Below are 14,375 nucleotides of genomic sequence, written 5' to 3' on the forward strand. Positions count from 1 at the left end.
CCTTGAGAATGTAAGCTGGTCTGTAAATAAGCTTTTTGTTTGTGATTTCAAATGCATTTCCTTAGTTATGTTTAAAATCACTCAGTCTATAGACCGTTTCATCGGGCGTAGGTGCGGTGACGCGATAAGCGTCTGGTCCGAACTTTACTTCCAGTTTCTGTTTGTTTAATGGTCTGACTAGTTACTGAAACTGAACTCTTAAACAAATACCTCGTCGAAAATAACAAATGTTTTAGGTTCCTATGTAATCTACGTGTTGTTTATTTTGCTTGTTATATAAATAAACTACTTTAAAAGGACTTTGTTGTTAGTTATTCTTCGCAGAGTTTACCGGAAGTTACGTGATGACCACGAAAGCCGCGTGTTTATGTTGTTACTGCTGAAACCATCTATACAGTACATTGCTTTTTCAGTCCTTTCAGAAGAATGCATTTTTTTTTGTGATTGTTGCGGGCAAAAATCCCTGATCTTGCGGCATGTTTTCTTAAAAAATGCGATGGAATATGCCGTATATTTATGCAAGTTTATGCAATGAAATTGCGGGAACTTGCCAAAATTGCGGGAACTTGCAAAAACTGTTTGCAGCTTTTTATTGATGTTCAAGTCGCGTAATTACGTCACTTCATGACATTCCAATGACAACAGGGGACATGGCTGCGCATGTGTGAAGTAAATGCAACATTTTTCAACTTTCTGCTAAGATATATATGACTTTTTGCTATGAAAATGCGTGAATTATTAAATCATGCAAGCCCCGCATATTTTGCGAGCAGAAATCTTCAATTTATCCGACGAAAGTGCGCCATTTTTAAAAGATGCAGCCTCCCCCATAAATATGCGGACTTTGGCTGATTATGCATTGAATCATGCGATCGCATAATCACATTTTTCTGGAGGGACTGCTTTTTGCTCACCTACATATAATTACAAAGTAGAATATAGATAGACTATATAGTAGCCTTTAAAGAATAGTCACACACTTGATGATTCCTCATATTTTTCCATGTTATTGTGTAAGATTTATTCATGTTTGGATTAAAACGTTTCAACTGGTTTAAGCTGGTCTCCTAGCTTGGTTTTAGCTCATATTGCTGGTGTAGCAAGCTGGTCTATCTGTGTTTTGGTCACTTTTTAAGCTGGGCTAACCGGACTTAGCTGGTCAGGCTGGAAGACCATCTGACCCACCAGCTTGGCCAGCTTGCCGGGCTGGGAGGACAAGCTTAGTCCAGCTACTGCCACCTTAAACCAGCTAAAACCAGCTTATGCTCGATTTTTCAGTAGGGTAATAACATTTGTGAATAACACAAATTAACCCATTCCTAATGGGAATGCAAAAAGCATGTACTCAGCTCACAAAACAAAGATTTGTATTTGAATGTAAATGGGCAATCTAAGTGGGTTAAGGTTGCTTGGTCATCACAATGCGATTATAATCTAACTAAATGCAGGGTTAAGTTGACCCTACACAGAAAAATGGCTCGCATCAAGCTACATGACGCACATTGCGGACAAGTCAGACCTATGGTGCATCTGGTGCCAAACGCTCCTATTTATGTTTGCTTTTATTTTCTGTAATGAATTATGCTGTAATGAAACTATTTTAGTAAGAACATGTGCAGTTATTTATGTTGATTCTGCCACTGCTGTGGCCTCAAAATTCTCTCTAATTGAAGGGCTAACTTTCTAGATCCACGGAGTCCAATTGCACTCATTTACTGTGATTGCGGATGGTAACCATTACAGAACCCCCACTTTAAACCGCAACTCATCCCACGCCGTTTAAGCTATGGCCATGAATGATTCTCAAATTCTAAGGCTTTTTGGGGTGTTCAGACTTTTCTCGATTAGAAAAAAAACACATTAAAGAACATTAGCACACTAAAGCACATTAAAGAAGTGGGCTCTTTTGTCTCGAGCCAGTAAGCAACCACCCATCACCGCAAACACCCTAGCAACCACACAGAACTTGCTAAAAAATCACTCTGAACACCATAGCAACCGTACAGCAATACTCTAGCATTTTGGCGACGACCACTTAAAATCCAGCCATTATTATTTTTCCCAGCAGGACTGAAGCTGAAGAACGTGCAATGACATCATCATTATATTTTGTTCGCCCACACCGCTTAAAAAAGGTGATATCAGCCACGTTCCACATCGTCTGTTTGAAAGTGTTCACTCGCATGACATTTAATTTCTTTCCTAGGGCTGCTCATTGAATGAGATCACTTTAGATGTCCCGCACGGATCTAGAATAGAGTGACTGATTTGCTATCAGCCGTGATTAAAGGCAGAGAAAGAACGCAAATCACCGTCTGCTATAGGCCATGGGGAATAAATAGAGTAGCGGTCATATTGTGGGCATCAGCAGTGAGAACGTTTTACCCTCGCAGACAAACATCATTAGCAAACAAAGCAGTCAAACACAACAACAGAATCTGCTGACCAGTTGTGGCGAGCACATGGGAAAATGTGCAGTTGCCCGCTACCATCTCACTCTCTTTTCCTTTATCTTCCTCACTTACTATATATACACACACAGGGCCAAGCATAACTTTTTTCTCACCAACTAATTGTACAGTATGTAATGAATAATTTACCAGCTGCAAAAAAATGGCTTACTGGCCATGAATTTGAATTGGATAAAAATAGTTATTGAGAAATATTTGAAGAGTTTGGTTCCAAAACGCGATAAACGTCATTTAAATAAAAGTTAACGCCAAATTCAGTATTGTATCAGGTCAGTATTAAAAAGTTAATTTTTAATTTTATGCAAAATCTGATATCTTCCGCATTATTCTGTCATCTTTTCTCCATTTTTCCCAAAACGTGATAAACGTCAGTCCTCCTTCTCTGCAGAATGCAATAAATTCCTTTCAACAAATCACAGCGCACCATTTCATGCATTGTAAACAATAATGGCGGCGCGTTGAATACACACGGCATCCTAGTTTTCCTCATCTACTTTGTACTTCATGATCAACAAACAAACAAAAACAAAATAATACTTTTGATGGCATTGATAAACCTGTGGTGGTTTTCTGTGGCGAGGAAGAAACGCAAGCCATCAAAACCGAATAATTTACGCGATAGGGACTTTTTGCTTGTACTCCCGACAGCATTAAGCTTCTGTCATGCTAACACATTGACCCCAGGGGATCTTATGAAAAACTTTCTATTATTTTGCACGAAGTCACCAAAAATTGAGCAAATTGATCGCTGTCAAAACAGTTCGGCGACGACATCCCAAGGATGACCGCAGCAATGACAGTGTACTTAATATGACAAAGTGTTTTGATTAATGCCATTAATGTTTATTTTTTTATCAGTGTATACCACTAGTCAACTAAATGAATATAACATGGCAAAGATGAATGCACATTTATATATGGATTCATTAGATTGATAGCATTTGAAAAAAAAACATTGTCATGGATTTATTGCATTTTGCAGAAAAAATAATCAGTTTTTATAAGAAATGTTTGAAAATCAAATTATGGATTTAAATTTGTAATATTATAACCTAAAGATGCTATGTGAAAGTTTGTAACAGAAAAAAGTGGTTTTCATCTTGTCACTTTCTTGGTATAGGTAACAAGTTTTTACCAAAATTAGTCAAAATGGATTTATTGCGTTTTGGAACCCAACTCTTTATTTATTTGCACATTAGTCAAAAAATGAACTGCATTTTTATATAATAGCTAACCTTAGTCTAAACCTCAAAATCACAAAGCTACAAAATAACACATTGTGATTTTGTTCCTATTATATTTAGTCAAATGGCTTAATAGAGAAATACTTTGCATGTGTGCAGCCACATTAAGTCATTATAGTAAAATACTAATGATACATTTTCAACAGTGAAAAATCGGAAAAATAAACAAACCATCTAAATGTACAACTACAAAGATCAGACTATCATAAACAATTTACTTAATTGTGTAATTTGTTGCAGTTCCATATAAATAAGATTACTAGATTTGTATTTATGTGCCTAAGCCATCATTCACATTGTATACTTGCTGAGTGTTACAATTGGACTCTGGGAGCTCATACTGTATAATAGTGTAGCAAAAATGGAGGCTGCTTTCATCAATAAAAAGAAAAATATTGGAGTGCCTCTTTTTTAGAGTTATCAAAAGCTCCTCTTTTTCAGTGTTGGACCAAGCAAGGGTGCCCAGCTGAATTCAAATGACCAAAAAGAAAAAAAGACTCTGTGTGTGTGTGTGTGCGCGCTCTTACACACACAGAATGGGAATGTTTTTTTTTTTGTATACAACTGCCAGAGGCAATGACTTGAGAATAATGTTTTGTGAAAACCCCATCACTCCACTCTGATATGACTTTTATCTTTCGCCATTGTATCAAGCATATTGTTTACAATTACATGGTGGTCACTACTGAAACAGTGTCTAGATAGCAACATATTGAGCTGCAATAATTACACAAAATATACCGCAACATTAAACATTATGCATGCTACAACAATATTTGCACAACAATATTCACTGTAAAATTGTTTCAAATTAAAAATAATTTGAAAGAGATGTGTGCTTTTTTAAACATTACATTTGAAAGTGTTGTCTGTGGTGGAGGGTGGCGGGTAGCCTGTGTTTTTCCCTGACTGTAAAGAATGAAGTGGGAAAGACAAGACTGAATAGATGATAAATATATACAAATCATGCAGCGAGAAAAAGCCAAGAAAAGTCACTGTAGTCTCTAAGCTCAAGTAAGCTGACTGAGGTTAGACCAAGCAATAAAAAACAGCCACAGAAAAAAGGTCCACGCAGCATTATATTACTAAAAATATGAAATAGAGAGAATTTATAATGTACAACTTTACACCGTATTTGTTATTGTAAAGTTTTAGTTTTACGCATTTTCAGTTTTACTTTAATTTTTTTTTGCTTTAAAGTGTTTTTATTTTCTCTGTAATAGTTATTTTTATGACTATTATTGCATATACATCACACATCATTGTATTTATACTAGCTACTTATAGTACTTATCCTGTGGCGATAAAAATTTAACATTTTTTGAGAGCGAGAGAGAGAGAGAGAGAGAGAGAGAGAGAGAGAGAGAGAGAGAGAGAGAGAAATAAAAGGGGAGGGTTAGCTTGATTTATGTAGCTGGCGGCGTTGAGGGTGGGACATCTCTAACTACAGGTTCACTTGAGCACTGTCATATATAAACTATCGAAATGACTTTCTCAACCTACAACAAGGACATTCACGTGCACAGGGGAAGAGAAAGAGAGAGACTACTTTAATAAATCCTGAGTGGCTAAAAATAATCACAGAGTTAATAAAAATGAAACAAGCAAGCATAATTTTATCCAGACTATGTTAATTCATGAATATTAGCATTCCTAGTCACATTTCTAGTCAGGTACTTTCGTGTTTCATTGACTTATTTTTAATCTTCTCTGAATCTGACACGTCTTTGTTTGTCTCACTCATTCTCGATAAAATTACGAAAAAAATTGCCAACAGTTTTTTTTCTGGGCTAACTCAGGGGTCCTCTGAGAAATGTAATCATGTCTGAATGGGAATATTTATGATTGCAGTTTATACTTTTGAACAATGCTTCGCCGCATTAATTTTGAACTTTGTCAAATACTGTAATTATGGTTAAATTTCCAATTGCGCTGCCTGGTGCTCCTTTATTGTGCATTCAAGGCATTTTTGGGTAATAGTTGGTATTGATTAACATCTCATCAAACATGAAAGTGAAATTGAATCGGTAAAGAAAGTCTCAAAAAGTGCTCAAAACGGCCAACTTGTCCAACCTTAATTAAATCATTCACATAAGGTTATAATTATATCATTAATCAAACTATTAACTCAACGAGTCTTAGTGAAATACACTGTCTGAAAAAAGTTAATGATACATACACAGTCAGTCAACCCTTTAAAACTAAAACGAAAGTAATCTACTTTCCACTATCTAGTCTTCAATCATCGAGAAAACTGAACTGCCCATAACTCAAGTGGGGTCTTAGGAATCTGGACACGAGCTCTGTACTGACACTTCACATGGACGCTGAAGTGAGCGGAGATTACTGTGGACAAAGGGAACACAGTTTCCCCACCGGCCAATGATTGCCTTCTTACCACAGGGTCACTGGCTTGCTCTTTAAACCCCCTCCGGCGTATTTTGAAAGCTGATTTTTACTCAGAGTTGGCAAAGAACATTTCGCTTTCACTTAAAGCCCCCTCAGAATTGCCCTAGATAGCATCAATGTGATGCTCTGGGTCGCATCTATCTACCCAACCTTTTCTCTTCCGTCCCACTGACAGTAATGCTTATTTAATCACCTTAATGAGCGAGCGGAGCTGCGAGGACAATGATGTGTGGCCGCAGTCGTTTAACTGTAGCTCGGATGCTTATGAAACGGTGTCTCTTTTCTTCCATGTCAACGTAATCTCATTTAGAATCTGTTTTACTGCCTTCAACAGCCACATTCCTCTGAACACGCCAGTCTCGCTCCGCAATGCCTTTGTTATTCTGCTTGGTGAATAAACCATTGAATAGTTTTATCTTTTCCTTACATGCTCTTCCACACTAGATACTGTAGCTATTATGTGCTAAAGGGTTGCAGGAACAGACGCAAATGTTAGCAGTTAGTACTACTAGTCAACTAAAGGAATGGACGGATGTGTCGAATTGCTGAATTTTCGAACACTGTCTATCCATGAATAAACCAATTCGCTGTGCTTCACATTGGAAAGCACAATGCAAATGCAGGGCCCTGTCTGAGTCCACGTACAGATTTAGTTTAACACACACAAAAAAAATTCACAGCTCAAACACACACACACACGCATGTCTTGGTTGGTAGTAAATACAAACCGACAGGAATAAACTACAAGGCCGCCTTTATTTCCTGACAGAAGAGAAATCAATAGAAAATGACATACGTAGGCAATTTTGCTGTCTTTTTATGTGGGAAGGTTAAAAAGTTGTAAGCTGTAAGTGTAAATCCTTGTTATGGTACAGCGGCAGTTCAACTGACAATTGAAATAATACGGCGAATGCGACCCTCAGCAGCATTTTTGCCTGTTTGCGCATACGGATACATACAAGCGTTTGTTGCAAATGGTGGTGTCTCCGGACCCTGACCTTTCTGACCCCTCATTCAGCGCTGACGAATCGTCTTTCTCTCCCTCCCTCGGCAGCCATTACTGGCAGCCCAGCAGCCTTTCTCCCTCACTAAGCTGATCACTCTGTCATAGTCCAGCGCCCGGCACAGCAGAGTCTCACACACATTCACTCGCACACACCAGTGGGCCGACACAGACTGAATTAAAATAGGCAGAAAATCCCGACTTGCTACATATTTGTGTTGCTTCTTTAAAAACAAAAAATAATGAGCAAATATTTGATAGAATTGTACACTGCTGCAGATGACCGCATCAATGATTGTGAATTAAAATGAATATTTTTGAAATGCAATTAGATGTTTAAAACATTATTTACGCCCAACTTGAAAACGTTTTACGTCCTCTGCATTGCACCAAATATTGATCTTATATAATCCTAATATTTACAGTTTTTAAATGTATACTTATAATTAATTTTAAATTAATTAAAAAACTTTTGTAAGTATTTTAGTTGTTTATAAATAGTTTTTTTATTTTTTTATATTTGCTGTTGTTAAATGCACATACATGTACAAATTTCATGTGTGTGTTCATGGGTCTGCCTGAGTGTGTATTTGCCACATTTTTTATTCTGGTTCGCCATTTCACAACCCCACACTTTGTAATAAAACGTATAATATTTTATATAAAAAACTATGTACCTGTATGAGAATTTTTTTTATAAATTTTTTTATATATATTTAACATAGCACTTCCAAATATGAAATAACTTTACAGAATACTTTTGCTGGATTCTAATATTTAAAATATTTAGACTGAATTTGGCATAATTAATTTTAAAAGATAATATAAATAAAACTCAAACACATTTATGACACATTTATAAGTAAAATTAATTATTTTAAATTATAAAAAAAAATTCAAGCAGAAAACATACGAGCATGCTAAAAAAGAATAAAAAATATACACACAAGGATGTGTTCAATTTTTAAAAAATTGTGTTATACTTTTTAACACATTATGTGTCATTTTGTTGATTCTGTATTAAAATAAAACACAAGTTGTGTTAAAAGTAACACGAAATGTGTTGTTTCAATAATAACACAGAGATGTGTGTATTCAGGGACAATGCATTTAGTGTTGTCTCTAAACTAACACTGTTTGTGTTGTTTTTAACAAATCCGTTCTAAGAGTGCAGTTACTGAAAAACTTTTTAACATCTATGTATGTGACACGTTATTATACATTTAACTAGTTCTGTATTAAACTACAACAGGATCTGTTCAGATCAAGCCATTAAAAAACATTTACAAATCTATTCTATTTATGACAAGTATAATAAACTGACTGAAACACATAAGCTTTAAAACATATTTGAGTTAATGAGGATATTTAAAAGAGGATACTAGCAACATGATATTTGAAAAGTCTGTGTGTGACTACAACTGAATATGAAATTACTTTTTGTGTTATAAAGTTTTGTTTGTGTGTAAAAGAGTGTGATAAAGCAAGAGTTGTGATGTGAAAAAAACAACAAATCAATAGTGTCTGAGATGTAATCCGGCTTTACGGTGGCTTCAGCCTCGGCTTCTTGTTTGCTTGTGTTCAGCCTGACTGGGCCTTACTGCTGCTAGATGTTTCTCCTTCGAGACAGCAGACCGGAGATCCTATCCATCTGGACACCTATCTTGATAAGACCCCCTTCTTCCGCACACACCTCATCCCTCATCGGCCTCCATCTCTCTTATCTATTCGCTCTTCATTTATCTTACTCTATACATCTCGGTCACTCTCTTTGTAAATGATGCTGTGCGTCGCTTCCAATGGCGAAAACATCTGAATCTTTCATTCCGTTTCTACTACTCGCTCTGTTACATTTTGTAGCTGTTTAAGTGCCCATCAACCTCTATTGTTCCTCAAAGGGAGATAATGAGAAAAAAGCAAAAAGATAAAAAGATAAAACTGACAGCTCTATGAGATCCTACTGTAGCATGGAGACAAAAGAAAGATGAAAAAAATGAATATAGTGCTTTGCTCTGTTAGCAAACGCAGATTCAGTGCAAAATGTCAATTACTTTGTCTTTCTAGTACATCCCATAATGTTGCATTTTTCCCATGTTAATGAGAATCATGTTTTGAAGTCTCAATAAAGTCGCTAACCGTAATGATGGAGGGCGGAGACTGCCCGTGAACCGCAAGGTTTCTCGAGCTTTTTCACTTTTCCATTTACACCACCACATGACCCGAACCAATTTTTCCTGCATGAATTAAATATGAGGCTTGGTAATGTTTAAATGAGCAACCAGGAGACACAAGCTCGCTCGCACCGCCTTTCCACTTCTCACCTGGGGCGTCCAAAACACCCTTCATCATCATCATGTACTAAAAAATAATCAAACAAAAAATATGGATAAGAAAATGTGACTTGGCTCATTTTACAACACTGTAAATCAGCTTATATTATGGGCCGGTATCAAAGGTAATTGAAACTTTTATTCTTTGAGTAATAGCACCATCTCCAGTAATGCACTCCATCAGCAAGATTACTGCACACACCGAACATATATCACACAAAGAAAAAAGGAGCTCTCGTTGCTAGGAGATCGCTACCCGTTTGTACTGTAAGCGACAGAAAGAGAAATAGGGTGACATGAGGGTATGAAGTGAGGGTGGGGGTACCGAAAGCCGAGATGGCTTTTTTCTTTTTGCCTCTTTAAAAAAAACAAAAACGCACTATTTTTTTTCCTGTGCTATGAAATGGCTTTTCTATTTGGAATTAGAGGAGATAAATGCGATCATAAATCAACCGTGAGGGTGATACAGGGTTTAGAGTGGAACCGTACACTAACGCCCGCTGCAAAAGGGACATTAAACACCTCCACACATGGCCTCCAACGTTATAGCCATTCTGACAGCTTATTTCTCATAGCGCTGGGGTCAGATGCTCTGCGGCACACGATACACACAGCAGATCACTTTTTTCTCATTATTCCCTCATTCTCCACAACTGAAAATCTTGGAGAACTTGCGGATGGCCAACACTCTCACATATTCCCAGACGGATATATACGACACAACTCTACATAAACTGGAAAAAAAACAGGGAAAACAGAAGAAAAAAGTGGTAACAGTCTCAAGCGGCCAAACTAAATGACTATTCTGCACATATCCGCACATCGATCAAAGCTTTTGTGTCCAAAACCATAATTACACTTTTCAGAAGGGTGCGGATATCAGATCTATCACCATCCATCAAACGGGCAGGGGAAGCGGACAGTGAGAGCAGTTCAATTGAAAAGGTAGCAGAGCGTACGAGAAATTCCACGCTGTAGCTGTTTCCAATTAGCTGCACTGTAAACGTCTATTGTAGAAAGGCAACACACGGCACTCCGCTATATGCCTGTCTCTTCAAAGCGGATCAAAAATGCAAAAAATGAAGAGGCAAAAATAAATCTCCTTGCAAACAGTAAGTAAATAAATCCAGTGTTTTCTGAAGCATCGTGGTCAGGGTTCCGGTTACTCAAAGTGGATGTAGTGATTTTTAGAAATGCCGCACTCACATGTAGCATCCCATTAAATGTGATACTAAAAAAATGTTCTTTTTTAAACCTTACAAAAGCAAAGAACTAAAAGAGCTTTAAAAAAATAAAGCTTTGGAGTTCGAACTACATGATTTTTTTTGCCAACAAGATTTCACATTACACGACTACATTCATATCTAAACAGCTTGTTTGATCGGCATTGCATACATACACATAATATTTAAACAATGAAGCTCACTAATAAAGAAACACAGAGCATGAAAAAGAAATGTTCAAGAGTACGAGCGAGAGAGAGAGAGAGACATCGGACAGCAGAACAGTTCAATCTATGAGCATGCATTGATGGGGGGAGGCTGTTTAGCTGTTACCTTGGTCAGGACTCCTCCAGCGATGACCTGAAGGGTTAAAATGAACCCCCCACTCCAGGGCTGTAGAGGTTCATCAAGTCTCAGCGCAGAATATTTAAGGTCCTCTTCCCATTCCACACACACATAACCACACAGCCGTGCTTACAAACACATGCACGGCAGCGAGACCTGCACGAGGCACCTAAGAGATCTGCGTCCCGATGTTTCCGCAGAAGAGCCAAAACTCAGCGTGGAAGCAAAAGAAGAAAAACAAAGATGAAAACCCGAGATGACAAGTGAGAGATTGTATCTGTTTTGCCGTAATTGGCCACAGAGTGGTTAAACAAGCATCACGCCGTCTGATTGTCTCTTTCTAACACTCTGCTCTGTTGCTCTGTCTCTCTCGCTCGCTCACGCGCAGGCTGTGCTGATCGCAGAGGCTGCTGCTGATGCACTGGGAAGTTTGCAGCCTTCGACGGAGCCCCCGTCATGCATGGCTGGTCCCGGCGCACGCTATTGGCCGAGCCTCTGTCAATCCGATACTCCAGGGGTGGAGACAGCGGTAGAGGTGGGGGAATGGGAGGGGCATCTGTGCTGCATTAACCATTTGGAAGCCAAACACAGAACTGCTCTCTTTCCCAAGCATCCCCCGAACATACACACACACAAACGCGTATCTTAAACACAAACACAGATACCCTGAGATGGCATCTGTTACTGCTGTTGTTGAGGGGGAACAAGAAAGCCCACCTTGACACAGTTTTCGCCTCAAGTTTCAGCAGTGCTGTACTTTAAGAGGTCTCTTCTCCTTCCCAAACACACAGACACACGGCCCGAGTAATAACTACAATCCAGTTGCATTTTTCTTCAAAGCTCTCCTGCGTTTTACACCTTGAAAAGCCCAGCTGCTAATTGCAATACAGGCAAATACCTAATTTTCACTAATTGCATTTTCAGATTATAAGTGGTGCAAAATTGATGAAATCTTAAAAAATATATATAAGACAGAAAACCCAGGAGTCAGTGGTACGTAATGAGAAGCACAAGTGAAAGTTTGAGGGCTGTTTTGGTTTGATTTAGGAGCAAGCCTGGAAGCAGGTCCGGTGTGAACAGAACACATTTGTGCATAAATGCATGACTTTATGATCACCCCCTATGGGCATGTTTGAAGAAAGGCCATTAGCCCTTCTATTTTATTGCGAGAGAGTCTTTCCATTTCCATGCAGTAAACAATTTTTTAGCTTCTTGACAAGAACTTCGCAGAAGCTATTACTAAATAATAATGTATTGTTGTGGTGGTCCGAGTCTCTGACATCAGAAATTCCAGACTATGTGACAATAATAATTTTTTTTTATTATTTGCCGTTTTTTAAAAAAAAGGAATGGAGCCAATTACTTATATGCACTCACAGGCAATCGCTATGCATTTATGTGATCTAACAGAATATAAATTGTAATAATAATAATAATAATAATACATTGTAAAAAATACTTTGCTGACTTATTACTTTTTTATTAAATCAACTCAGATTTACAAGTCATGTCAACAGGGTTGAGTTGTCACAACTTATAAAATATAGTTGAGAAAAGTCAACTTAATTTTATAAGTTATAACAACTCACCTGTAGTTATAACAACTCATCTCTAGTCAAGATAAATAATAGTAAGTTGAAATGACTAGTTGATTCAACAAAAAATTTTAAGGCAGCAAATAATTTTTTTACAGTGTAATAATAATAATAATAATAATAACGATAACAATAACAATAACAACAACAATAATAATAATAATAATAATAATAATAAATTCTATATAAAATATTTATTGATACCACTGGCTTGTTGAATGCTTTATTCTGATTGGCTGAGAAATGTTCCATGGGTGTTAATTATTTTTCTGTAAAACACACACATAACCTGCCAAATGTCTTAAAATAATCACCAGAGCAATGTTTGTGGTAACCGTTGTATAAGCGGAATAATTGACTCTGGTCCTTTGAATTATTTAAAAAATAATGCACACCGCTGTGTTACCACCTTGGATTACTTGCATTATTTTCAAATAATTCAACGGCCCGTCGTCAATTATTCCTTACATAATTCATGATTAGCTGACTGAATGAGGGGAGCACTGATTCACACACAGACACACGCAGACACACACACACACACACACACACACACACACACACACACACACACACACACACACACGCAGACACACACACACACACACACACGCACACACGCACGCACGCGCACACACACACACACACACACACACTCTGGTTTCCATGTTTTGTGTCCATAGACGTAATGGTTTTTATACTGTATGAACTATATATTTTATTACCTTCCCCTAACCCTAACCCCAACCATCACAGAAAACTTTGTTACCTTAGATTTTCAATAAACATAATTTTGTTTGATTTATAAGCTTGTCCCCACGAGGTCACACATTTACCGATATCCCTATCTTTGTGGGGACAATTGCCAGGAACCCCCCCCCCACACACACACACACACACACACAAAACATGCACAAATTTCAATTGTAAATTACACATTTATCAAAACACCCATAAATATATTACACCTCTATGTAAACAAATCCACATGTTGTTGAACTGTTATTGCGAAAGAGATTCTCTGTTACGTTAAGGCACTTCATATTTTCACAGATTCTAACAAGAGCACAGGAATGCACACATAATATGAAGAGGCCAATCGATGCCTACTTAAAACAAAGGACTCATTAAAGCCATGCGCATGGAGCACTCGGAGTAGCCGAAACCCATCAGAGAGTGCGGAACTCAACAATGGCTCTCTTTAATGATCTCTGTAATCTAATTCTAAATGCTCTCATCCCTCTGTACGTACAGATTTTGATAGCAAACATCATTTATCCCTGCTGAAAAGGCTGGGAAAGAATTATATGACAACGCATGCTGGTTATGGCTGGTTTATTCTGGTTAGTGCCGGTTCACCTCGTGCTGTTCACTAGTAAAAACGCATGGTTCGACAAAGAAACACTTGCATCCCATGCTGAGCTCCACCATCCAAAACACAACGTAAGCTGGTGACCAGCAATGTTAGTCTTGTTTAGCTTTTTTAATTATGTTTTTTAACATGCTTCTCTGCTCCGCATGCTTTTGCATTACAATGCAGCTTACACTTGTTTGCCGAGCGGGAGCGAAAGAAGGCAAACAAAACAATTTTTCTTCTATTGCTCAAACCGCTACAGTAGAGCTCCCTCCGTTGTGCGAGAGCATACGTGCGTCTGCTGCTCCCCATAAAAAGCCTTCACAGTGACGATGTTGTTGAATACAGACGCGCCCTGCTAAGCTTGACTTTAGCACTGGCGGTGCTGCTCGGAGTTTATG

At 37.9% G+C, this 14,375-nt stretch overlaps 1 protein-coding gene across 16 annotated transcripts in view; it reads right to left on the reverse strand.

Annotated features, from left to right (window-relative positions):
• The window catches only part of tenm3 (teneurin transmembrane protein 3), a 693,684-nt gene that overhangs the window by 189,493 nt on the left and 489,816 nt on the right, over window positions 1-14,375 (reverse strand). For 2 of the 16 annotated variants that reach the window (XM_055205052.2, XM_055205051.2), the window contains exon 1: window positions 11,014-11,454. The exons of the other annotated variants lie outside the window; for them this stretch is intronic. The gene's annotated coding sequence lies outside the window, so the exon portion shown is untranslated. Of the gene's footprint in view, window positions 1-11,013; window positions 11,455-14,375 lie in introns of those variants that run through there. 16 annotated transcript variants of the gene reach the window in all.

The sequence above is a fragment of the Misgurnus anguillicaudatus genome, chromosome 3 (assembly GCF_027580225.2).
Source record: "Misgurnus anguillicaudatus chromosome 3, ASM2758022v2, whole genome shotgun sequence".
NCBI lineage: Eukaryota > Metazoa > Chordata > Actinopteri > Cypriniformes > Cobitidae > Misgurnus > Misgurnus anguillicaudatus.